Genomic DNA, 27,950 nt, shown 5'->3' on the forward strand with positions numbered 1-27,950 from the left:
CTTTAAGACACTAAACTGTATTCGGGATTTTGCGCGGAAGCAAGGAAATGATAAGGTTAATGCTGCTGTAAAAATAATGCTTCATGGATTTTAAACCTCAAGATGTATTTCAATCTTTTGCTGCTCAATTCAGCTCCCGTTTTATGCGCTATAACAACAAAACTCCGGTCATTACTCTTGAAGTTGGCTCAGACTGCCTAGCTTATAAAAATGTCGCTGACCAAGAGGTTTTTAACGTGATTCAGAAACTCAAGCTAAAACTTTAGACAGGAGTTGATGAAATTCCCGGCTTTATATATAAAGGAAGCGCTGGTATTTTTTGCTCTGTTTTAGCGCAATTGTCCTACTTATCATTTCGCACTGGTGTTGTCTTTGTCGTCGGATTTTGTCAGTAGTTATTCGTGTAATAAAATAGAGCGATGTTTATGATGTGAATAATTTTCCACATTGTCATTGATTTCTTCTTTTCTCAAAGGCTGCCATATCAACCGGCGTAAAATTGTTGGATTTCTAAGCTTTGTGTCAAACTCGTTTTAATTAACATCAGGAATGCCGCAAAGCTCCCACATATAACTGTTGGTCATTGGTAATTATTGGCTGTTACATGTCAGGAACTCGGTCAACACATTTGCTCATCGCAGATGCCTTTAAATTATTCCGTAACAATGGAAATATTGATCACTACCGCCAATTGCAAGCTGCCATTGCCAATGCCGAAAAATTGTGTTTGATGAATCACTTAAAAATTGAACAATACGATTTCCTTCCTGTCTCTAACTAGCAAACGCGAAACAACAGATCAGTGCCTTGATCACTGAGTCCCCACGGCAGAACATTCACTAACGCCACTGTCAACAAGACGGTGAGTCATTACCCATGTTTCACACAAAGGACCCTAATAAAACTATGAGCACATTAGATAAATGAGCATTACTTCAATTTGAGAAAGTTAACAATCTATGTCGGCCAACTGTGTTATCCGCTAAAGCCATCTCCAAAAGCCGGCAGCTACAACTTTTATCCTGGAGTCACCCAGCCAGTGCGACGGAAAGATTGCGATAGGTGAGCTCAGTAACCGTCCAAAAAGGAGACTGCGTCGCGCGCTATCAATATTTCAGCACGAGTAGCACTCCCGACACCGGCAGAATTCGCAACTGATGGCTTTTTTCGAATAACACTGCCAGTAATAGCAAGTCAAAGTATTAGGCAGATGAACACAATATTAGGTAATGGGAAATTTTTGTGACCCTTTCTGGTCATGTTTTTTTCTGCCTTAAGCTGAACCGATGGTATTGCGAAAGTATGAAAGAGAACTGAACAAAATTTAACAGGGAGCCTCATTACAAAAGAAATGCAAACGTTTTGACAAGAAGACATATCTTCATCTGGCTCAGCCGAGTTTTTCTTTATATGTAAAATATTTTAGTTTCACTATCAAAAATATATTTTCGCGTAAACAGCGACCCTTAGAGTTGCGTCCGAGGTCCAAGGCGTGGCAAAGGTTCTACGAACAGCGTCAGAGTTCAGGTTCGAAGTATGCTGAAGGCCAAAAACAAAATATCAGCAATATGTAAATTCCATAATATGCTTTTAAGAGATGTGAAGCTCGAGTACTAATATTTGATTTCGTCAAGCAAAGACAACGATCCTAAATAGTTTATTAGGATATTGGAACTTTGTGTTTTCAGAAGCGAAAACAAATTGGCAGTAGTTTAGTTCCGGTCAAAGCTAGATGTGTTGCGAAAGCAAACGCTGCATGGCTATGCTGAGGATAGCTTAGGCTACAGGCTGAGCAGCTTCCGGGCTCTCCTCGATAGTTGGTCGATTCTGGCCGCGCGCTCCTAGCTATATATACCGCACACACACAAATACCTCTTCTGCGCACAACAAACGGAGAGAGTGATGCGCAGCTCATGCCTGCTGTGGCTATGACGCCTCTTCTCCGACACCAGCAAAGGAGAGAGAGACATTTAATAACTCGAAATGAGCATATACATGAGGTTTAATTTAATTAACTTTTAAGGGGCTGGTCCTCACAAGCATTCGGTGGAGTCCCTAGTACGAGATTCCAGTGGCGTCGGCCGCTACCCGGGCGAAGCTCGGCCGCGACGGCAGCTTCGAGCTGCTGCCTCTGACATCACGCGGCTCCTCGCGAATGTGCAGCTTGGCCCACGCTGTGCCACGCGAAATTGACTCAATGACTAGCGTAGTGTTCATTTCGCAACGAAACTGTAATTTAAGTGGCTAACCGCATTCCCGAATTTTTCACCAATAAAAATGCCTTGTAAAGGAGCATTTCAATCGATTAAAATATTAGTTCGAATAATCTTAGAGAAAAGTCGACAATGGTGCTAGCTTAATTTCCACTTTGGAACTTATTCGCAAGTAACGATTACTACTGAATACGAAGTAAAAGGAAGTCTTTCTATGAGACTTTCTTTGGGGTCCATACATGTGACCAGATAACAATTAGAGTTGAATTTGATTTGCTATGAACTGGCGGCGATTTTTTAATAATGGTTCGTTGTTTATGTAGTATAAATAACTTAGCGGTCAGCATATCAGAGCCTAAACATAAGTTTGTCACGTGAAACTGTATTAAAAGCTTTGTTTAAATTAAGATATCCAGGCTCTTTTCAGCCTTTTTATCAATGCCTCAGACGAATGAATGTATTACATTGGCCAGTTTTGTAACTGTACAACAGCTTTAGTTCGAGAATTGACACTGTACTGTGTGCCTATTTAGAAATTTGTTAACATTTGTCTTAAACCTTGAGGACATCATTGCTGTTATTGGACGCTAAATGTCTAACAAAGAACGGTTGCCCATTATAAAAAAGGGTATAATTCTGATAATATCGTAGTCGTCCGGCAATTATCAGGAAAGTAATGAATCACGGAATAAAATCAAGACAGTAATGAAGCACAGAATACGGTAACACGGCACTTTGCAAGACAGCCTATCGCTCAAGAAAAATGTTTGCAAAGTTGTCAGGACCACATGAAGAAGCTGTTTTTAGGTTAATGGCATGTAAACTATGCCAGGGTTTAAACAGTTATTCGCTCTAAAAGGATGAAACAATTTGAAAATGCATGAACAAATTCTAGAATGGAAAAACACACCATGGAAATGAGAATAGACATTAGTTCGATTTAGAGCGTTTACGTCCCAGAGCGATTGAGGCTATGAGAGACGTCGTAGTGAAGGGCTCCGGAAAAATTGACCGCCTGTAGTTCTTTAACGTGCACTGATTTTGCCCAGCACATGGGCGCCTTAATTTTCGCCTCCATTGAAAAGCGGTCGCCGCATCCGGTATTTGACCCCACATCGTTGAGTACAGCAGTTGAGAACGTCTATTGCTTCACCGCAACGGAGTTCATTGAAATTACTCGCAATATCCCAGAGATCGGTATTGATTGAATCATGCAATTAAATTTTAATACTGGCTTCTTCTCTCTCAGCTGGAATCATTGCTGACCTTTCGGGCTGCTGAACAGAAACATTTGGCAACATCATAATGAGCAGCATCGTCTAGCATTTATTTATTTTACATACCCTCAATCGCCGAAACATTGAAGAGGGGAGTGGAATACAGTGATACAAAAACAAAATAAAAGAATACGCGGTGACATTTGCTAGAACACTGAACACTTGACGCAGATCACTTTAGATAAATAAGCAACAATGACCAAATTACAATAATTTTTACCAAAATAATAAATTAATTACTACAAAAGTACTTTTAAGTTGTAGGTGCTTTTTTTGGAACTTTCTTCATCTTGCATGTCATTTAAGTAATTCCACGTGCCATCTACTTTGTTTAAAAATGAAGTTGTGTCTAACAGGGGCAAAAAAGCAATACCGGACTGTGAAGGATCTCAAAATGGCACCCAAATATTACCACGTTGTATGTGAGATCTTTCAGGGATGGTTCTGTACGACCGATCCCGGCTGCGTCATTTTCACGTTGCAAGGCTGAAGTACCGGTTTATGGGTTTCTCACATGGGGTAAAAGCGGATGCTGGTGGTGCACCGATACCGATAGATGCAGCTTCAATAACTGCAGCAGTGTCTTTAGTTATTATTTTAGGAAAAAATAGCAGACTAAACAAATATTTCCAAGAAAAATGCAGACGTGTTTGCACCAGAAGTATTTAAATTAGGTAGTGTTTCAGCATTATATTAAGCGCGCTGTAAAATGTTTCCTGTTCCATGAATCTCCTTGAAAACTCTTCCAGTTGAGTCAAAGAGCTAAATAACTTTGTTGCCCCAACACGCTTTTTTTATGCATAAACATTCGAGCCTTGGATCGTCTCTAAGGAGAACCGCTATATAGTGTTTAATCAGGACTGCAGCATGGCCTTTCCTAGAAATCCGTTTCATACTGAAACCCTGACCACACTGTAACAACACACACTCGTCACTTATTTCCGGCCCTGGCGTCGTCTCCTCACTGCAATGTGTCGGCTGTGATCCAATAAATTAATTTAAGCCTTTTGGTTTTGTTTAAAATGTTCCGAGCGTTAGCGTTAATCCTCCTGAAGTCGTTGTCGAATTTTTGTGAAGAGTGTCAAGATTTATGCAACGTGCAGCGAATAACTCATTATATTTTTGCATGCTTTGCTTTTTTTTCTGCCCGGAAAAAATCCATTTATAACCCTTAGGTTAGCATTGAACCAGCCACATTTTTGACTTACCCCAAGTTGCGGCTTTCGAGATGTCTCAAATCATCTTTAATGAGAACGTATCTGCTTCGTTTTTTGACTAGCGAGGACAGGACATGCATCAGGACATGTCCGCACGAACAGATACTTTAGAAAAAGTTGTGTTAGTGCCTGGAATCCAAGCCGCCATCCGAAAAGACCGGCTCGCTTTACCCAGGAGCGAGAACTATGTACGATCGCCGTATCCCACCGCGCCTCGTGTAAAACAGTTACACACCCTAAAACGCTCTCAAGTAAACATCTCCGTCTTTAACAGGTTACAACTGCAACACACACTCGCGTTGCGCAGTGACAATTGTTGCCTGCATGGAGTTTATTCTGAGCTGCTTCTTTTGTTGACTATCTAAATGCACCAGAAACATACGCCATGTGGCCGAGTGTGACTAACGTCCGCTAGAGCGAATCCAGCAGGCGGCGTGACAGAACAATGGTTTCGCATTAGTGTATGCAAGCAGACTTAATTGCACTCTTGGAGTTCCTTCAGTGTAACTTGCGAGTACTTGATTACGACATTTATGCTCGATCTCTAAATTTAGGTTTTGCATTTTTTAAAATATCCGTTGCTTTTTGAATTCCCGGAAATGGATGATGCCTAGACAGTTATCGTCTTTTCAGCCAAGCCTGTTATTGCGGACAATAGTATACTTTCCGCATTAAGCTTCTCTTTCAACACCTCAGAGATACCAATCTTCTTCAGCAGCTCTCCTGTTTCATTGGGCAGTCAGTTATGTCACAAATACCTGTTTGATCGTATTTGGTCCCCCAGGTCTAAATGAAATTATTTGGAAATTATGGCATATTACGGCAGTTTCAACGTGATAATCATAAATAGGTAAAGATTCTGAAAGCACTAAAACAAGTTAAGTAAAACAACTGTTGAAGGGTGCTTATAATGTTTGGCCGTGAGTGATATTTCATTTCTGCAATGTCAGTACACATCGCAGTTAGGCCTTGAAGCGTTTTTACCAACATCTCTTTTTATGCTCAACCAGGGCTCATATCGATGTCTACACAAAGAAGCAACTCGGAAACAAACTCGCGCGCTAGACGAGACATTTTAATTTGTAATTTGTATTGGGATATTCGCGCATTTTATAAAATTTGTTCGTTATATTTAACAAGTTTTAAGAGCTATATATTTTTGCTCTGCATAAATTAACTAACAAACGTGAAGTTTGAAGTTTTGATTTGTTATAAAAAGAAAAAAGTTTAGTAGAACAAGATCTAAAGGAATAGCCTCATAAGGGCTACTGCCTCTCGAGGAGTAACGGCAGACAAATGCAATACATACAAAAATACTACGCGCATGCAGTACAACTGAAAGGCATTGGATAAGTAAGAGGAGGCAATCTGTGAGGCTAAATATTTGCCCTTTTAATCTCTAAGAACAATCTTCTTAATAGTCTTTTTAAAATACGTTTGTCTGTGTTTGCCTACCATGTAAATATGTACCAGCATTTCAGAAAACTGTACATAAAATTTGTAATTGTCATCTATAGTGACCTGTTTTTTGTTTTTCTCTTTCATTAACGTAAATTCATCAATGCCAAAAAAAGAAACGTAAACACAGGCAAGGCATAATTTTAGAACTAAGAAAAACGGCAGTTTATACAAATTTTAAGGCGAATTTCTTCCTAGGCTCGTGGTGAAAATTTAGACTGTGCGATAGTTTTTTCTAAAGATTCCGTCAGATTGTGCGCGAGGTGCGCTCGACAGATTCCGTAAGATGTCTGCGATTCTATCGAGATGTGTAGGCTTGAGTTCCGTGAATGTCGTAGGTTCGAGTCAGGTAAAGGTCGATGATTCAAATCCGTTAAATCTAATGTGTTCCAGTCACGGAAAAGGTAATTGGGTCATATCACGTTGCTATGAGGTTATCACGTGGCAATTTCACGTGACAGGCAAGTTGCATGAGAACGTCGCACGCCTGTGAGAACGCTACGCGACAGGAGCGACACAGTGCCTCCATACCACACTTGCAAGAGCACTGCAACGAATGTGCGCCATGGAAAAACAATTTGCACTCTATGGTCCGAGCTCTGGCCGTGCTATCACCAGCTACACAAAGGGCGCACGATGTATACCGTGGTGCAGCAGAAATCCCCTGGATTCCGCATTTTTCCAGTGCAGATTCTGCAGTGCTCTCGTAACATTTTGTTTTGAAACTCGTTCATTACCAGTAGTTTTGTTAATATGCGTCTTTTACACTTTATGTAATTTTTTCAAACAAATTTTCAACTCAGTTAATTTCAGGCGTAATACTTACAGTAATGTGATCCAAGCGATCAAAGATGCATTTATATCTTATTTTGTATATGGTACACAGAGCTACTTATGTAAAGTATTTGTAACAAAACTTTTCAAGGCTTCCCCGAAATGTCTGCTTTTTTCAGGCCGAAGTATTCAACTCACTCACCCAATTCGTACACATACCTTCATCTGAGAGCATTCGACAGAAAATCCTTTTTTTTTTATCTGAGGCAAACCCAGTATTATTCAGTGTTAAGGGAAACAGTTCCCTTGTGGCCGGCCGTTGATATATGTGCACTTTCAAGACATTTACTTAACATTTTTTTGCCTCTATTATCTAATACAGACTAGCTAGCATACACGCGCAAGCAACTAGATTAAGTGAGAGGCTACCCTACATAATTATAAAACAGCGCCTTAGCTAAGCAGTACGTGCATTTATTTTGGTTGATTTTTGTGTAAAGGCTCCTATATTACCTTTTGTGGGTTAGTTCTCAGCACATATCTGTGTTTGTGGTGCTAATTTTGCGGTTGATCATTACCTGTTTCCTGTTAAGTTCCTTTTAGGACTGTCAGTAATAGCTGATGAAATAAACGCGCTTGCTCCATGTAGCGGTAGAGTGTTTGACAGGTATCGAAAGGTCTCAGAGTTCGATTTCCGTTACCAAGTATCTTTATAAGCATAGCAGCTTTTCCAATATCTCGAATTTTCTTGATGTCACCCAACCGCGTGACCCTGCAGCGAGTGTTCATTCCTGTCACCGGTCCACTCCTACGCTCTTGAGCGCAGCCCGTGAATTTTAGCTTCCACCGTTGACTACAAAATTTCTCGAATTTCTGAACAAAAGGGCTTTACATTGATGCACTCGCTATGCAGCGAGAAAGAGTGCGTGATGAGGAACGCCAAAGCGAGCACAATTGAGGCTTTAAAGCTACGCATTCGAAGCATGTAAACGCCTGGCAGAGACGTAGGCGCCAGGTTTAGGAGTATGTCAAACAATGTTAACAGCTTCCTTGTAATCATCGTTCGTATACAGCCTTAATACTCATTAATTTGTCTTTCTATTATACCACCCATTGCTATAAAACATAGTGTTAGCGGCCACGTCATATGGAAGGCAACCCGGAAAAGACATAAACGTTACCTTAACCAATGTACCCGCGTGCCCTAGTGGAGGCATGTGTGATTATGGATAAAAAAGCCTTAAAGGCTACATTTTGATCTTGTCTTCACATCTGCAACCGAACCCCGAGTTTACCGCGCTTGCCAACGAAGCCTAGCATGTCGTCTCGTGACCTCACAGAAAATAATGACCGTTTCAGTCATTGCACTCGCAGATGGTCGCTTGATTTTCAGCACGCAGAATTACTGGCGTCCGTCCGAGGAAATAACAGGGATCATAAAATAATAACCTCGGGCTGGAAAATACCACGCACGCACAAAATTAATGAATCGTAATTGTCAACTAAGAACTGAGGTGGCGCTCCAGACTCCAAAATTACCTTGCATGTTTAAAGGGTGCATGTGTACTTATAAAAGCCAGATTTACTAACACGTGAACACCAGGAAGGACGTGACATTTTTAAACGCTATCACTTAGTTAAGGATCTTATTGCGTGCATAACGCGTATATAATTTTCTTAAACCAGGTTTTATTTACACGTCTTACAGCGCTAGCGCTTTTGTAACAGTGCGCCAATTATTGAGCAGTATGCGATGACGTCGCGCGTGACGTTTACAGGACGTGCCACGGCATTGCGCCGTGCTGCCTCATAGGACACAGAGAGTTTGCTAGAGGCGAAAAAAAGTGATGAGCAAAGAATACTTCATTTTCGTTCACATATTTTAAATGCTGTACAAGTTTTCAAAGAGTGGTAGCCATTTTGCAAATTTTTTTATAGAGGCGCCACTGAAAATCTAGTGACCAGCCTGCACTTCTTTAGAGGATTCATATCTTGTGATTCTAAGCTGGTGCTCTACCTAAGAAGACAACTGTTTTAGTCGAGAGACAATTACTTCGCTTCAGCTGAATAGTATTATTTATTGCAAGCATCTAGAAACTAGTGCCGAATATTGTTTTAGCAGTCATCATGCAGACTACAAGCACAGGAGGAAGCTGGAATCGTTTTGTCCGTTACTTTGTGCGCAACATTTCTCAGTTGTGTTTGTATTTGGTTTTTCCGTGATATGCTTTAACTGCAACGCAGATAGCTTTGATATCTGTATTTTACATATCTAACAAGATCAACGATTGATTTTACAGGGGAAACAAGAATGCATTTTCTTAAGAAGACTGAAGTCACATTTCTTTCTTGTTTATTTTTTTTTTTTCACTGAACTGCATTTCGATATTTGCCAAACAAGGTCGAGCCCTGACGACTCCTACAACATGTGTTGGTGAAAATGTAAGTGGTGGCAGGATTGGTGAAGTAATCAGCCCAAATATAACCCAATAGCACATGGCGAAAACAAGTGGTCATGGTCAAAGATCAGTCATTGTCAACGACAAATAAAATACGTTTACGCCGTGAAGACACAATGTGGGAAGGTCAATAAAACAACACAATATTCTGAATACAATAATGCCTCTTAAACCTAGATACAGCAGCCTAATTGACCTTTGTTAACTTAAATGTGCTATTTTCTGAAGGTAAAAACGCAGTGACAAAGAAAACATGTCTAGGAACTAGTTGTGTTTTGCAAACTTCGTCGCCGAGGCGTACATGTCACTCTCATGTGGGCATCTGATGATGCAGCCGAACTCGGCCGAGTTCATCAGTGGAAGGTTGCAACGCTCTCGTAGCGAGAGCGCGTGTGAAGCGCTGCTGGGTAGAATTACTCCGCACAGCTGGAAACAGTATGTAGCAAATAAAAGCTTGTCCAAGGCGCTGCCCTCTCCAGCCGTGCTGAAGGGTCCGCTCCACGGTGCGTCAAGGTTATTCGCCGCTTGTTTGGTGGCGTTGGCGAATGCCTAGCGTGTGGGCGAACATCCGAAAGGCAGACGCCGTCATACATATTGGTTTAGGCCTGTAAGGTGAATCTATCGGCTGAGTATTTTGTTTGTTCTTATTGCGGCTTACCCTTGTCCAAAAGGTGTAACCTGAATGCTATTATTTAAATAAAACATTGTTTATTAAGTGATATCATATTTAGCTCGTTCAGTCGAAAAGACGTTACCACCAAAGTAACCCTTAATTGAAAAAACTTGTCCGAAAAAATACGCACATCCCTTTGCATCAAACCTGTGACAAAGCCGTTCTTTCTGCTGTGTTCACGATGGTGACATACAAATATTCTTGCCACTTTGCATCTATTTGCTAGTCACTCTGGAGGCTATTTTTCCTTTATTGTTTATTTCGCAATATATAAGTATTGTATGCTAGGCATGACTAAAGGAGGGATAAAGGTCACAGGTCACAAAAAGGGCACAGAAGCTGTGATAAAATAGTACAAACGATATATTACATGCACAGAGTAGAATGAACAACCCTAAGAAGCACTCATAAACACTCATAACATGGCATAAACAATACCTATACGAACCGCCGACATATCTACCTCATACCTGCAATTCATGTCTGCATTGTAAGGCATCCAACCGATGAGACTGACAATATGACTTAAGTTCTTGACGAAAAAACCTAGGCAAAAGCCTAGAACGAGTATGCAGCGTGAAACACCGTGTAGGTTCTACTACTAAGGCGAAATTTAAAGCTCCTCCTAGCGTCTATTATAGCTCTTTAAACACTGCATGCAAATTTTATTATTGACAAGCACAATCACGCTTATACGTCAAGGAAATAATTTCTTACAGACCAAGAACAATTGTTGTGTCTTACACATTATGGTTGCATCTTATTTACGAAGAATGTTAGAGAACAACCATTATTATTCTAATCAATAGCTTAAGTTTTCTCTATCAAAACACTAATGTATGAACTTCAAGAGGAAATAGAGCACAAAGTGCGATGAAAATGCGCGATCCTGAGACTGCGAAATCCAGAATCGCTTTGAAACAACTGCGTGTACCATCCTCGGATTCATTGCAAGGACAAGCAACCTAAAAAGTAAGCACAGTTCTGTAATTGTCTGCCGAAAGCATTAAGCGACAGATCACCTGCCCTTATTGCGCTTTTTTTTGAAGGGATGTGATTTTGAGGTAAATGTGCTTCTGGTATGTAAGAAGTGTTAGCACTGCATTATCTGCCCCACGGCGGGGACCTTTTTTATGGAATAGGATACCGAGCTGTACAACAGTGCAGTGCTTCAACCTTTCTTGCGGGTTTATTAGCTGAGCTTCGGACCACATGGTTTAACCATCCGCATTATTAAAACGATGTCAGTGACCATTATCCCTTCTTTCTATTGCAAACTAATTACAGTCAACGGAAAAAAGTGTCCCAGTAACTAACCGCAAAAGAAATGGGAGACAGATAAACTGTGCATTGTTCTATTTATGAGTCGTAAGGACAAACGCAGTGACAGTACTCTATAGAAAGGGCCTCCGGCACCATGGCTATTTCTAGTGTGTCTCTCTCCAGGGTGCAACTTCCATTATCAGATGGGCTGGCTGTTTTGGAGTTGAGTTCAGTATTCGCACCAATGATGCCGTAAACAGTGCGGAAAAATAAATAAATAAATAAATAAATGGCCTGTCAGAAGCTCTCGCGTTTCACCATACCCCGTTTTGTAGTCAAGGTCAACGCCCCGCCGGGGTGGCTCAGCGGTTAAGGCACTCGACTGCTGTGCCCAAGGAAGCGGAATCGAATCCCGTCCTCGGCGGCTGCATTTTGATGGAGGCGAAACGAAGTGCCGTCCGTGTGCTGTGCGATGTCAGTGCAGTTAAAGAATCCCAGGTGGCCGAAATTTTCGGAGTCCTCCACTACGGCGTCTCTCATAGCCTTAGTCGTTTTGGGGCGTTAAACCCCACAAACCAACCAATCAACGCTCCTAGAGCTAGCGCTCGTTTTTTAATGGCGCGCCCTGCTTCCGCGACGAAATACAGTGTTTGCGTGTGGTGAGCGGAAAATAACGGATTTGTCAGCAGACTCAGTGCAATGCATTGTTCAGCAGCTTGCTAAAAAGCACTCGTATATCTGTCCAAATAATAGCAATCAGTGAACATATATTTTGCTTTTGTTGTTTTCGTTACCATCATCGATATCGTCGTAGAGAGTAGATGTCAACACAAAAAAGTTGGTGGAAACGAATACCCCGCTCAAGAGCGTTTCATTTATGCTTTGACATCTCCTCTTTGTAGCATGTTCTAAGTTTTCAGCGAGAAGCGAGTACTCGCAACGAAATCATGGCAGAGGAATCCTGTTTATTAATTTTTTTGTTGTGAAGAACATTCGCAGCCTTTCTAGCGCTGCACCTTATGCTTGAAATGACCCTTTGAACCTCCTCAATAGGGACGCACTTGCACGGTATACGACTTAAAGTCTACTCAGGCGCCTACTCTATAAGGTTTGTCGCAGCGTTACAGTCTATCGTGTGCGAGTCCAGTTCCGCTTCCTCAATCGCGTACCACGGCCTCTGATTTCTTAATCTCCGATCTCTTAATTCGCGCTTCTACTATCAAACACATTCTTGCTAGCATAAAGTCCAAAACTACCACATTGTCTGATTACCGTTTGTAGGCGGAACAGAAGTTAGATATAAAGGCCTGTTCAAGCCAAGCCATACGAACGTGTCCTGGCTGTCCATGATGTAGATTTCTCACTCGGGATTCGAGAAGGCTGGAAAGTTTATTTCTATCCAACACTGCTGCCACAAATAAGCAACCTGGGTTGGCGACTCGTCAGAAATTTGTAATACCATAGGATCTTGCTAGGTCTGAGGACCAGAACCTGCCATAGCCATGACTTTGGTTTCTTGTTCAGAACACTGACAGCGCCGCAATGTCTGAATTTCTTGAAGCAAGCAAGCGTATTGAATAGTTTCATCCTCATCATCATCAGCCTGATTATACCCACTGCAGGGCGAAGGCTTCTCCCATATTCCTCCACTTAACCCGGTTTTGTGCTAGCTGCATCCACTTAACCCCACTGTTGAACAGTTTAACAGTTTAAAGCACTATATAAGCTTTGCAATGGCAACCAATAAAGGTGACTTCACCTTATTACGCCATATTCTTTGAAATATGGAAACGTTAATCATTAATAACAAAAAGATGCTCAAAAGGCGCATAAGATCCATCTAAATGCTGCCAGAAACGACTGCAAGCAAAGGCGTGTTAACAATATTAGTGATTCTGCTTTGAGGGAGTGTCAGAACGTCAGTTTTGATCAGCCATACCAGGCACGCCTAGGTCACCTATCTTATTCGCCTTCTTGTCAGTGACTGGATTTCCAAGGTATGCCCTCATCTTATCGGCGACTCATTGCACGCTTTGATTGCGCGCTGCGAGGCTGATCAAGGAATACCACGATTCATTGAGCTTGCGTGCCAGCATATCGTGGGCGCCAATACCCATTGACTGCGCGACGAGTGATCCGAGGAGGCTTCCCAGCGCATCGTAGTTAACGGTACTGGATACGTCTGCCGCGAAGAATGGCGGGAACAGGAATCTGGTGGTACCACTACGTCCAGTTGGACAGGATCAAGATATGCTTTAGGTGAATGACCGCTAACCTGGTTAGCAAATAAGTTACAATTGTATGCGATCACGGCGTCATTATGCAACACTCGCCGCGATGAAAACAGTGCTATTCGCGGATCGATCCTGCTGCTCTATTAATTAGGCAGTGTTCATGTTGACGTAAACCAAAGAAAGAAATACAGCCATTGATGAGGTGAAAATGTTGACTTACGATAACAATGGTGATGTAGTGGTGCCATACTTTTATTCAACGCTCAAGACAATCGAACTAGGGAGGAGAGATAGAACTATTCAAAATGAGCAGCAGTGGGGGTTGCATCACTTGTCGAGGCCTGGAAAGCTGTCGCCCGTTAATAATTATGGGGTATTATTATTAACGATGCGCCCTTAACGGTGCGCACACTCCCAGACACCCTTAGAGTGAGTGGGGGCAGCTGTTCCGGTCGCAAAGGAGATGCCCTCGACTTTCGTGGCAAGCTCAGCCGGAATTCAACTACCTTGTAGAGGCTTCTATGTTCCTATGGGGCTGAAACATGGAGGTTAACCAAGAGAATTCTACTTAAGTTGAGGACAACCCAGAGGGCTATGGAACGAAAAATGGTAGGGGTGACATTAAGAGATAGAAAGCGTGCAGAGTGGGTCAGAGAAATAACTCAAGTTACCAACATTCTAGTGGAAATTAAGAAGAAGAAATGGACATGGGCAGGACATGTAGTGCGAAGAGAGGATAACCGATGGTCGCTGAGGGTAATAAACTGGATTCCAAGGGAAGGAAAGCGTAGCAGGGGGCGGCAGAAAGTCAGGTGGGAGGATGAGATTAAGAAGTTCGCAGGGGTCAAGTTGATGCAGCTAGCACAGAACCGGGTTAAGTGGAGAAATATGGGAGAGGCCTTCGCCCTGCAGTGGGTATAATCAGGCTGATGATGATGATGATGTAGTGACAGAAGGGGGTGGCCGTTTGGTGCCCAGCTGTCGCCGGTTCAAACCAGAGTAAGGATCGGAGTCAGAAGTAACAAACAAAACACAATTTATGCACAGCAAAAGAAGATACAAAGGTATTCCCAAGAACACTTGAAATGTACAGACGAGAGGTTCACAGAATACAAACGCTAAGCATGCAACTACAGAATGATTCAATAACACAGAGGCTTTACAACAGGTCAAACACGAGAGAGTTACATAAACAAACACCAAATTGTTTACCGGGCACTGTTGCAGTCCGACGCCTCAAGAGTCACGATGTGGCCGCCATACGAGACGAGCGCCGGTCCCTTGCAGGTCCGTGGGCTTGCCAGCAGCGGGTGATCCCCGGAAGTCCAGCCGAAGCACAGGCGAGCACGTCGCAAAACACTGATGAACTGACTGACTGTCTACACATGCGGCGCGGTCTCTTTAAATAGGGCGCGCCGCGTCTGTCTGTTAACACGCGCCAAAGCTAGCGCGCACACACACTTAGCTTCGCTGGTTAGAGCGCTCCCTTCTCCTCCCATCGAGCCGCGCGTCGACATTGGCTAGGTCCCATAGAAGATTCTGGAATTTTCTGGACATTTCCAGTCCGATTACCGCCGTCCTCCCCGGGCAATGGGAAAGAGGGTGACTGCAACGCATACAAAGCTACGCGCTCTCCCGCGCGGGGAAGGAGGCTTTTCTCTCCATGCTTTTGCACGCGACGCCGCGCGGGCCTCGCGGCGTACCGGCTTGATGAAAATGTATGCCGATTTGGTGACAAAAGCCGAGAAGGTGAAAATACTAATGTGATATTTTATTTTTCTAGCAAGTTTTTTGGAGCAGGCCCAGCTGTTATGAACGCTATCTCGGCAGTGGCACGATTTTTAGTTGAAAGTGTTAGGCCTTTACGGGTCCTAAGTATACCCAGTGCGGCAACAGTAAACGCTAATGTCTGAAAAAGTTCTCATTGGAAAATTGCGGCTTATTCGATAAATATAACAACTCAACTCCTCTACTCGGAAGAGGAGTTCTCAAAATCAAATTACTGAACGCCGTAAAAAGTGTCAAATGTTGTTTGCAATTTTTCCTAAACGCACATTGACAGTGATTACTTTATCGCAGTCCTGCTACTAAACGATGATTACGGCATCATATTACTGTTAATCAATATTCGCTGCTTTCACCTCCAGCGCTGTAGGGGTGAAGGAAAAGACATGAAGGCGCTTACCTTAGTCGATATGTGAGCAACAGAATAAATTTTCTAATTTGCGGTCTTTGTTGTTATATCTAGAGGGACTTCTGAGAAGGCACGCTCTTGAAAGTTATAAGACGCAATCATAATCCGATAAGATTTAAGCTCTTCGAGGAGTAGAAGCTCTGTGCCGCAAACTTTTCTCGTAGGTGGAGGGACATATCACGATTTCATTGCTGCTTGGAATTATGAAACGAGTTAAAGGATGGTGCCCAATTTGACACCTGACCAAACCCTTATGAAAAATTAGGTGCATCCAGAAATTCAAAAGCAGGCTTAGCCGCTCAACTAGTTCTATGGTTCGAAGAAAAAAAATGAGCTAGAACGGGCAAATGGCAATCTAAAAAGCGGCAGAACTGCAATTTGGCAGTGATTCCAATACGCGATACACGTTAGCCCTGCCCAAAATTTCAAGTTTGACGCAGAAAATGAAAGAAACCACGAAACCTTTTGGGGCTTAGCCCACTTATTTGTTGATTATTGCGGGCGAGCGTGCAGCAAAACTAGAGAAAAGATCATTTACACTGCCATCGAATATAGACACTAATGGAAGTAACAGCTTTCGAAAGAAAACTGTGTTTTTCGTAGTGTTCATAATGTGAAATTAAACGCTATTTGATTGACCTGGTTTAACGTCCCGAAGCAAATAAAGCTGTGAGAGATGCCGTATTCGAGGGCAGTGCCAACTTCGACCACCTGGAGTTCTTTAATGTGTACTGACAGCGCACAGAACACGGGCACCTTGCTTTTTGCCTCCATGGAAAAGTGTCCGCTGCGGTCGCGATTTGGCCCCACATTTTTGCCATAATGGAGAGCGCCTTAACCCCTGAACCACGACGGCGAAGGTGAAATTATAATTTCAACTATGTTTTTTGCCTTATATATGTACGACAAGATCAAACAAAAAATCCTATTCAAAGACTGGCATCAAAAGCCTTTCGTATTTTGTGTTGGTGCGCTACCGATTCAGCCAAGCCGATGGACAGACATTATAGGACGCACTAAGTCCGTTATAAGGGAAGATGGCGTTGACGAGCACTCAAGTTTAAATTAAATACAAAACAAAAACCCACGCAAGAAATGACTGAGAAGATGTTGTAGGATAGATGGTAGAAGTGCGGAAGTGGATTTGCAACAACATGAACTTCGGATCCTACCAGTAAGGACTAGCCATGATTTTCTTCGACTTTCTAATTACTTTCTTTTCAGCTAAAAAAATTACAGCAGTAGCTACGCCACGAGCAGCATCAGACAAATATATTACACTATGCTTCTCGTGATAGTTATGACTATTGCATGCCGTAATACGCATACCATACCTGACGCAACCTGCGTTTAACTAATACAGACACATAGCTATTAGTATACGCTACATCAGGGTGCTTTTAATTGAAGTAGGCCTCTTTCAGTCGAAACCTCCATCAAGCATGCTTAGTAACAAATTGTAGTCTCTGCAAAATAAACCCGGTAGTTTCGCATCTATCAACTATTCGCGATCGGCAAGTGTAACCGATAAAAAATATCCTTCCACTTACCTCTTCTTGAAAACGAAGAATGCTTTCCGTACTGTACGTTTTCATCAAATTTTATTATACAGTCATTCTTATTTCGCGTTGTATCATATCACATCGGCCCATCACATATTCCCACGCATTGAACACCAACTGAAAGTGGAACCCATCTTTGCTCGAAATAACCTTTTATTTTTCACTCTCCTCTCCTCCTCGTCATCCGTCAAAGGAATCTACCCCTTGCCGCCATTGCATCTTCCAAATGATTACGAATTGTTTATAACCGATCTAAAAAGTCGCTTCGCATCTTCGCATTTTTTATTTCATGTTGATACAATGCTCTACAAAAAAAACGTCAATGTTTGGTGCCATCTATATTTATATTTAGAGTATTTTAAGCGCTAGGTTTTCAACACTGTGTTTCTTGCTAATAATTTACGTAACTGTCGCAGGTGTTCCTGTTAATGACTTAATGTTCCTGTTAATGTCTGTTAATGAAAATATTTGATGTATTGTTTTTACTCTTGTCCTCTCTTCCGCCTATCCCCCCCAATATGTATGCCAGCTCGGGTCTTTGGGGTATCGAATAAATAAATAAATTTTAGGTAAATAAATAAATTAGGTGTAAGGTTGCTTTGAAGCTCAGGTCGGTGTTCAGGTCGACCGTTTAACTAGCGCGTCAGTCTCTTGCGTCTTCGTCTTTGTCTGCCTGTCTTCTTTCTTTTTTAGCACGCGCCTTTCGACATACGCTCATCGTCTTTGTCACCGTCGACAATCACCGAGCGTTGGTGTGACACTACAATTATCCCCGGGAGAAAAAAAGAGGCATCCTGCCGACTCATGGTGTGGACACAACAGGCGGGTCGTATCAGGGCTTGAGGCGGTCAACGTGCACTGTTTCACGCCCGCGGCGACGCATATCCGGTGTCGGTACAAGCGGTTCTATAACGTAGTTCACCGGAGAGGTCTGGAAAATAACCCGATATGGGCCATGGTATTTGGAAGCAAGTTTGGTAGAGAGGCCGGAAGGGGTGGCAGGAATCCAAAGCCACACGAGAGAGTCTGTGCTGTATAAAGGAGCTGGACAAGACGGTGCGCGAAGGAACTGTTGGTGACCTTGGTTCTGGGCTGTAAACGAGCGGGCCAACTGGCGACATTCTTCTGCATATGCTGCTGCTTGAGAGACGGTGGTCGCTTCGGAGGTGTCAGGGCGATAAGGAAGTATCGTGTCCATAGTTGAGGTGGGTTCACGGCCGTATAGAAAGAAAAAGGGGGAGAAGCCGGCCGTGCTTTGTATGGCAGTATTATAAGCGTACGTGACGAATGGGAGAAGCCGGTCCCAGTTTGAGTGGTCGGACGCGACATACATGGCCAGCATGTCACTTAAGGTGCGGTTAAAACGTTCCGTCATGCCATTTGTCTGCGGATGGTAGGCCGAGGTAGAACGGTGGAGAATGCGGCACTGCTGAAGAAGGACTTCAATAGTCTCGGAAAAAAAACACGGCCACTGTCACTGAGCAATTCTTTAGGTGAACCGTGGCGCAGAACGAGATGGTGCAGGACGAAAGACGCAACGTCTGGCGCCGACGCAGAAGGTAAGGAAGATATTTCTGCGTAGGGTAAGGTGGTAAACAGCCACAATGACCCAACGGTTACCAGCTGGAGTGACTGGTAGTGGCCCGTAAAGCTCAATACCAACACGATCGAATGGTCGGCTGGGGCAGGGCAAGGGCTGCATCGGAACGGTGGAGTGGTGTGGAAGGTTTTTGCGGCGTTGGCATTCCTGGCATGCGCGAACGTAATGACGCACGAAGCGGTGCATACCCTGCCAGTAATAGCGGAGGCGAAGACGAGTGTAAGTTTTAAAAACTCCGGCGTGGGCACACTGAGGATCGGCGTGAAAAGCAGCGCATATTTCCGAACGGAGATGCCGAGGAATGACAAGGAGCCACTTGCGTCCGTCGGAAAGGTAATTTCGGCGGTAAAGCATGCCGTCGCGGATGGAAAAATGAGGAGCTTGGCGGTGAAGCGTTCGTGAAGCTGGGCGCAGAGAAGGTGTAGATAAAAGCGTGAGAAGAGAAGCGATACAATGGTCTTGCCTTTGTTCATTGGGCATGTCGGCAATTTCTAGCGAAAATGAGTCACGTATGGTGACAGCTGTCAAGTCAGAGCCACACTGAAGAGGTGACCTAGACAGGGCGTCGGCATCAGAATGCTTACGGCCAGACCGGTAGGTGACCTGAATGTCGTACTCTTGTAAGCGGAGGGCCCAACGAGCAAGACGGCCGGATGGGTCTTTAAGGGTGGACAACCACCAGAGTGCGTGATGGTCCGTAACAACAGAAAAGGGACGACTGTAGAGATATGGGCGGAACTTCCCAATGGCCCAAATAATGGCCAAGCACTCCTTTTCGGTTACAGAATAATTCTTTTCGGCCTTTGTTAAGGTACGGCTAGCATAAGCAACAACGTGCTCTGGGATGCCGGTCTTTCGTTGTGCAAGGACAGCGCCGAGACCTACACCGCTGGCATCAGTGTGAATTTCGGTAGGCGCCGCAGGGTAAAAATGGCGCAGAATCGGAGGCGACACTAGAAGGCGCCGAAGTGTCGAAAAGGCCTCATCAAAGTCGGATGTCCAAGACGAAAGAATAGCGTCACCGGCAAGGAGATCAGTCAGCGGCGAGATGATCGAAGCGAAATTGCGGACAAACCCTACTGAAAAAGTGTATGCGAAATGTACGAGATTGCTACGATGTATACGAGAAATGTGGGAGATTTCTAAGAGCTATGCGATTTGTACAAGAATTCTATGAGGTCTCTTAGAGCGTCTACGTTGTCTCGTAGAGTTGTACGAGGATTGTACGATGTCTCGTAGGGCGTCTACGGTGTCTCCTAGAGCGTGTACGATGTCTCGTAGGGTTGTACGAGGATTGTAGGATGTCTCGTACAGATGTACGAGGGCTCAAGCAGCTTGTAGATGATCTCGTACAGTTCACGTAAAACCCCCGCAGACGCCGTACACGGTCTTGTAGAGCTCGTACGCTCAGTTGTAGGAGACATCGTAACGCTCGCTTAAAATCACGATGCTCGTACAGCACCAGCACTCGATTTCGCAGTGCTCATTCAGGGTCCATGCGAGTTCAGTTGGCTCACTAAGCCTCCCCGTAAAAAATTAAACCAGTTATAACATGGTTCCATTCGGCCCCACACTGACCAAATTAGATACAGCCATATATGAGCTCAAATGGGCACAAAATTACGACCAATTTGGCAGCTAACGGAATTACCCAAATGGTTTTGCGAACAATGGGCACTCCCAATTGTTCTCACGTTCATAATGATCATTTAGAATCCCAACTGGATTTTCCATATTATACAGGATTACAATTCATGTATGTCCTACCCTATTGGATGTTCAAAGTGGTTTTGAAAATTTGAATTGGTCCCCGGGATTTCAAATGGCACTTCATATGTTATATATATAGTTCTCAATTGGATGTTCTGGTTGGTTTGGAAGATATTCATAGGCGTATGTCCTCATCCGTTCAGTTCAGTTCAGTCGTTCAGTCGTGTCCGACTCTTCGTGACCCTATGAACCATATCACACCACGCTTTCCGGTCTCTCACTATCTTCCTAGCATCACATAACTTCATCTGCAGCGCCTCGAGGATGTCATTTAATCATCGCGTTCGCTGCCTACCCCTTCTCCGGTGGCCCTCAACCTTTCCCAACATCAAATCTTTCTCCAGCGACTCCTCTCTTCTCGTCAGATGACCAAAGTAGCCGAGCTTTAACTTTAGAATTTTAACCTCCAATGAGCAGTCAGGGTTTATGGTCGACAATATCGACTGATTTGATCTTCTGGCCGTCCAAGGAACACTCAAGATTCTCCGCCAGCACCACAATTCAAACGAGTCAATTCTTCGGCGGTCAGCCTTCTTCACAGCCCAACTCTCGCATACATACATCACAACTGGAAAGACCATAGCACGAGTTATACGGATCTTGGTTGGCAGACTAATGTCTCTGCTCTTTACTAGGCAGTCAAGGCTAGCCATAGCTCTCTTTCCCAGAAGTAGGCGTCTCCTAATTTCATGGCTGCAGTCTCCTTCCGGGTTACCTTGGAGCCCAAGAAGAGAAAATCTGTCACAGTTTCCATTTCTTGTCCCTCTATGCTCCAGGACTTGATGGGGCAAGACTCCATGATCTTTGTCTTTTTAATGTTCCGTTTAAGTCCAAACTTCTCACTCTCTTCTTGTACGCGCATCAGAAGTCTCTTGAGCTCCACTTCACTTTCTGCCATTTAGTGGCATCATCTGCATGTATGTCCTCATATTTGACAGTTAAATAGAAAATATCATTAAGGGAATTAAAGTTTGTGTCATAGTTTTACAGTTTATCACCGAGTTAGACAGTTGATACCAATTTCCTTCATCTGGTTGGCGAACCATATTGTATTTACATGTTAATTCCTGAATAATCATTGATATATATGACATATATAATTCAAGTTTTATGCTTTCGTATATCTACATGGGCGTGCTGCTTACATTGAATGTAAAATATAGGCAATAGAATACATATTCTTTAATAAATACAGAGTTCAGCATGAACATATCACAAAACAAAAATGTATCCGCAATATATATATCATGGCATGAAAGAAATGCGGAAGAAATAAGATGAACGAAGACAAGATTTGAGCATTGTAACTTTATTCATTGAACGCACATCAGTGGCATAACATGCAGAAGATCAAAGATTAATTATAATGATCAGTGCAAAATATAAGAAGAGAAAGTAGTTACACAAAGGTAAAATAATTTTGAAGCTTCAGCTAGTTTACCTCAATAATAGACGTGATAGCATCTTAAGCATGAACTGCATTTTCATTCTGCAAATTTTTATATAATTTTTCTCGTTTAAAGTTATCTACTTTTCAAAATTATTACCAATGTAACAGCATTCCCTAAATGCCCCACTAACACACCTTTGACCCTACATGGCTATAGACATTGCATGCAGAGGGCACACATGGGTTCGAGCTTTAGTATCAACATATTTATTTTGTTAAACTACTATTTTCTGAAATGTCCTCATTAGAAGAGCTTCCTTGATAATTGGCTTCATTTGCACCCTCCCTATTTTGTTAGCTTTATTTCACTGTGAGATGTTTGAAATTCTCACGCGAGGTCATGTAACTGTGATGTCATGACCAATATGTCGACTAATCAGGATTTTTTTGGTATTTATTGTGCAGAATATTTTTAGTCGAATGAGAACTGTTCACTTAAAGTTTAGTAAATGATGTTCCTGCTGCACACCTTGACTAGCACTGCCCTTCGTTCATTGTATCTGCCACTATGCTGGGTGCACAATGTTGATGTGTTGCCGCTGCCATGTATACGATAGTCAAACTGGCAGTCAAAATCACCCTTATATTGTGTTTTGCATATGAATGGAGGTGACGCACTATAACTGCACAGCTTTACCACCGTCAGGCATCACAAGTTTGTATGAAGAATTGGCTTGGAGTTTCATCTGTAGAAGGAAAAGTAAGTGTGATAACAGAAATGTGAAAGCCAACTCCAGTACTGAACTTCACGAACTCATAATCTCATACACCACAAATTGCAAAGACCACAGAAAGACAATTCTCAAACGACTGAACAGCACTAACAGATGGAATGGGAGAGAAGATGACAACAATTCTGCTTCTTTCTCTACATCACTCATTTGGCTGATTATAAACAACCGGACTGACTCTCTTTTTTAGCACAAGAATATGCCGAGCAAAAAAGTTGCTACAGCCTTTTGAGTTTTGACTTGCACATCTACATCTATACGCCATTTTTAAGTTTCTTGAGACTATAACAAACCCTTGCTGAACTGAACTACTCTGAATTGAAGCTTTCTGCTGCATAATGACACTTGCAAATGCTGTCCGTCTCATTGTCAAATGAAAAAAAAAACGATTGAATCGGTTATCTTAGACTGATGAAAAGATGCAAAAATCCTAGTACTTTATGAGGGGCGATACCAACAGTATATGTGTTGCATCTCGAAGCTATGCATACTATACACATATATATGCTGCAGCATAATATTGCAAGGAAATGTCTTTTAGATGGCATATTTTTCAGTGTCACTGTAGGCTGCGTCACGCGAGATGCGTAACCTAATGAAGAAAGCTGCACGTTCAACGATCGTCCACCAATATATGCTGTGCAGTTTCCAACAGCAGTGCATAATTATTTATGCAGCATGGAACAAGCAGCTTGGCTGCTTTTGCTTCTTTACTGCATGTATGCTGTAGGCCACAGAGACAAGTTGAAATATTTGTATGGTCAGTTTCATTAGTGCTTAATTGAAGTAACGTGCACGTAAACAGGTGTAGGTAAAAACGTCCCCGGAAAAAACGCCTCCGGAAGAAACGTCCCCTGAAGAAGCGGCAACTAGGAAAAAACGCCCCCAAGGCCAAAACCGGCCCTAAAAAAGATTTATTCTGGAACACACTTAAAAAAAACCAACAAATGTTATGTCATTCTTTCTCGGCTTTAAGTTAAATGTAATCATCATATGGAACCTGCGTCCTCTGGGGGCCCGAAATGTTTACAAGAACTGCGTAAATTAAAGCATGTCACTGGCACTGTATTACCGCTGCCATAATTTTTTTTGTCATGAATGCCCGCATCACTTCGATGTTCGCGGTCAATTCCAAGCCGACAGGTGAATTCGCTGTAATAAAGTTAACATGCATCATTCATCATTGCAGTTCGCCACGGAGAAACGTAGTCTGCGTCCTATAGCGCAGGACTCCAGCCCCGTTCGGGGACATTTTTTCCTACTTCGCCAATAGGGACATTTTTTCCTGGGACCTTTTTTCCGGATCCCCACGTAAACACCCCACACTGTCTTCGCTTGAAGCTTGACCGGTAAGCTATTTTTACATGTCGCATATCTTGCCTGACTGCAGGCGCCACGCTTTCCCACAACTGTTTTTGCTTTTGCTATAAGCTAGAGCCATTAAAATTTCATCACCATTCAAGAGTTAAACAGTGATAGTAGTGATGCACACATCACAAAAGAAAATATCGCTCGCGGGTGATCAGTGGAACAGTGTGCGAGCAGGATTCGGCGTCTGTTTCCAAACAAATCACTTGATCTTCCAATATAAACACACAACTAAAACAATGGCCACTGTCGCTGTTTATGATCAGGAATTTTCGCAAGGAACTTGGCGATGCATTGGGCCAAAGCTCCGATTTGCTGAACCACCGCAACGCATTTCTTATCTGTCAACCCGACGTACATGACAAGCACGCATAGTTTTTCCAGCATCGCAAAAAAAAGAAGCGAAACTCACGGTGGTCTTTTTCGCCACCGCTAGCTTTCGCTAGCACCGCCACATTTCTGAATGCGCAAACTACAGGCGCGCATACACGACAAGCATGTAGCGTTAGCGCGTAGACACTTGACATCGTGCTTGCCGCTGTTAGGCGAACAGCAAAGCCGTTGAAGTCGGCAACTTCCGAAACCGAAACAAGTCGAAATCAGCCGAATCTGTAGTGCTAGTCATGGCCATTGGTGGCGGCGTCGCGGCGTCGCGCTTTCTTTTGTGCTGCTGGCGGCTTCATGCTCTCGAGATTTGCGAGGCACAAAGCGCAGCAATAGCTCGCGCGATGTGCAGAAGCGTCGTCAGGTTCTGTGTAAACCTGTGCAAAAAGTGTGCCGGCGTGCCCAACAGATAGTGCGTCTTCCTTTGTGCGCTTTCACTGGAAACACTACGCTGACGGCGGGACTATTGGAGGGCGGTCACCACCCGGGACACGTTTGGCATCTCAGATGTAAGTAAATTTCCTTCTGTCCTGCACATTCTTCTGAAAACAGCGCAGAACTGGTCATGCATGTCAACACAATGCTAGTTTGTTAGTTCGTAAACAACAAGACGCGTTCATAACAAACGGTTGTTTGATTTTGACAAAGTAAGGGGGGGGGGGTGTTAATGCGTTTGCAGTGTCTTGGAAAAGAGACAGTGTCATGGGCTGCACGATTGGAGTAGAATATGCCGTACAAATCATCATTCGTAAGCTCATTGCGGGGTGCATGATGCCGGTGCCGTACTGCGATTCAGCCTTCGGCAAGAATTTAGTATGGGCAACTTCGTAAGTGCCTCGACCCGGTCCTTACGTTGTGCTGCAGTTGAAGCTCCGGCGCTTGTGCATTGAATTTACACGGACTGAATAAGCGGTAAAACCTACCTGCGTTACGACAGGGCTAGCTCATTATTCAAATGTTCTATAAATATTGCGGATTATGGGATAAGGAGCCGGCGAACACGCGACGGCAGTATGATTCAGCTGTAATCGTACTTAAAGCACCATTGTCGAGCCTTGGGTGCAAGTAGAATTTAAAAAAAAAACGTTCTTTTAGCTATTTTTGAATTTTTTCACCTGTATTGGCTTCACATTTTCTTTTGCATAATTTGTTTTGACTGAAGTAATCCACAAAAACTACAAAGTGCATATAAATGACAGACACCAAACTCAGGCCTTCAGTCCAAAAATAGCAGTAAGGTGTAAAGTTAATTATGCATTCAACAGTACCAATAGTATTGATTTTCTTGTGTAATTATCTACAAATGAAGCAAAAAAATCTGAACTAATTGTGCTGAGATGCCCCATCGACATCTTCCCTGATATGAAATGTGAATCAAAATGTGTGCAGGTTTTTTTGTACTCAGTGTATGAAATTCATGCAGGTTTTAAATTGAGGAGTGCATGCAGGATTCCAAGCAAAACAAGCCTTTGCTCAAGGTATCATTCCAGTGTGGTGTTTTTGTTTAAATTTATGCATGTTTTGTAGAAACAACTGTAGATGTTGATAAGGAAGTGGTTTCGGGGGGTGGCTGCTCCTGGCCCTACGGTGCTGCGATTAGTAGGCCACCGCAGCTTGCGGTGGGGGCTAGCCTGCCACTGGATTTCTATCTGTTGTAGGCAGTCTTTGTACCTACTACCGTTTCAGTGGTGGACGACGGCTGTCGCGACGTGCCACTTTTTTCTTCTCTATTTTCTCTTCTGTCAGCACGAGGCAGTGGAGGTGGCTCAGCTACAGAGCCAGTACTAGGCCCGTGCATTTTCGTTATCTTCTTCCTTTAGTCGAAACAACAAGTGGTGGTGTGTCTGGATCTAGCTCATGAATGGCTACCACATTTATGAATCGTTTGGTGGCCGCATGCACTTCCATACATGGTTTGAACAGTCACGTTAAATTCTGCAATTTACTTCTTTTTACTTTCTGAATGGATGTGTTTCCACTTTTGAGTGCGTAGCCTTTCACAATTCATAATTGATGGGTGAGCGTGTTTTGACATGATAAAAGGTTTGGCAGTTCGATAGCATTGGCCCGTCATGATGCACAAGCAGCAGACTGCTTGCTGCGCTGGTGCCAATATCTTCCTAGATATCACTTGATCATCATGTCAGTGTTGAGATCATTTAATGGAAGTGTGCGGATAGCTATAATCCCACATTTTCTTCACTGGCTTGCAGGCAGGAACTTGTCAGCAAAGCAGCTTTAAAAAGGAGAGCTCAGAAAAATTATTTTTCTAATTGGCTGTTAAAACTGGAAAAAATTATTGTATAACTAGACTGCTCACTCACCATGTCAACTTCAGCAAAAAAAAAAAAGTTTGTATAATAGAGGCAGTTGCACTGCAGTCCTGATAAATATGTTGAAGTTGTTGAAACATAAATTGAGCTTTGAGTGCAAAATGAATCCAAGCTAGATCTGCTAGAGAGCAAGTAAAGTTGAAAGATGGAAAGATGGCACTTGACTGAATTCTCTTGTGAAAATTTATATATCTGGTCCGACTCTGCACATTCTTCCGAGTTGACGTAGTGGGAGCTAGGGATGAACTTTTGCCTTTCTTGGTGCACTGCTTGTGTGTAACCCGAGTTGGGGTGGAACATTGCATGTTCAGAGCGTGGTAGGGAAGCAAACTTGGTGGCACTAGGAAGGCTATGAACAATATGAGGATGATAGGCTACCTTTAGACTGACTGGCTTGCATTTCTCGGTGTGTTTTGTATGTGCGAATGTTCCATAAGCTGCCACATATGTCTTGGATTTGATGTTGAGGTGACTGGAATGATCAAAAACTCAATGTTATGATCGAAGTCCTCAGAACATGCTGTGATTTTACTCCTGGATTAAGTTGTAGACATTGTTTGCTGCGCATACATACCTTTGAGAGGAAATCCAGTAGATGAAGGTACGGGCAGAGTGCTTGCTTATTATTCCAACCTAACTGCCCAAACAACGTCACCATTTTCTGGAAACAGATTGTTCAAGCTTCCAGCCTTCCGGTTGTTCACTCGTGCATTACAGTGAAGCGCATTTACGCCTTGGCACATGGCAGGCTCAGGGGCTTGTTCATCGCTACTGTACTAAGTTAGCCCTCAAGTGGACTCGAAATGCCTTTTTCCATTGCCATGAAGTAGGGTTTAAAAGAAGGTTTGATGACGCACATACTGTTTGCTCTGCTAGCAAGTAACGAAGAGTTAGCATAACATTTCTTACAAGTTACACTATCTGGCACCTCTTGATGTGTGTTGTGCCTGCTACGCCACTGAATCCTTTGTGTGAGATCGAAGGTCCCTG

The sequence above is a fragment of the Amblyomma maculatum genome, chromosome 11 (genome assembly GCF_055883805.1).
Source record: "Amblyomma maculatum isolate TAMU_Amacu chromosome 11, ASM5588380v1, whole genome shotgun sequence".
NCBI classification, from domain to species: Eukaryota; Metazoa; Arthropoda; class Arachnida; order Ixodida; family Ixodidae; genus Amblyomma; species Amblyomma maculatum.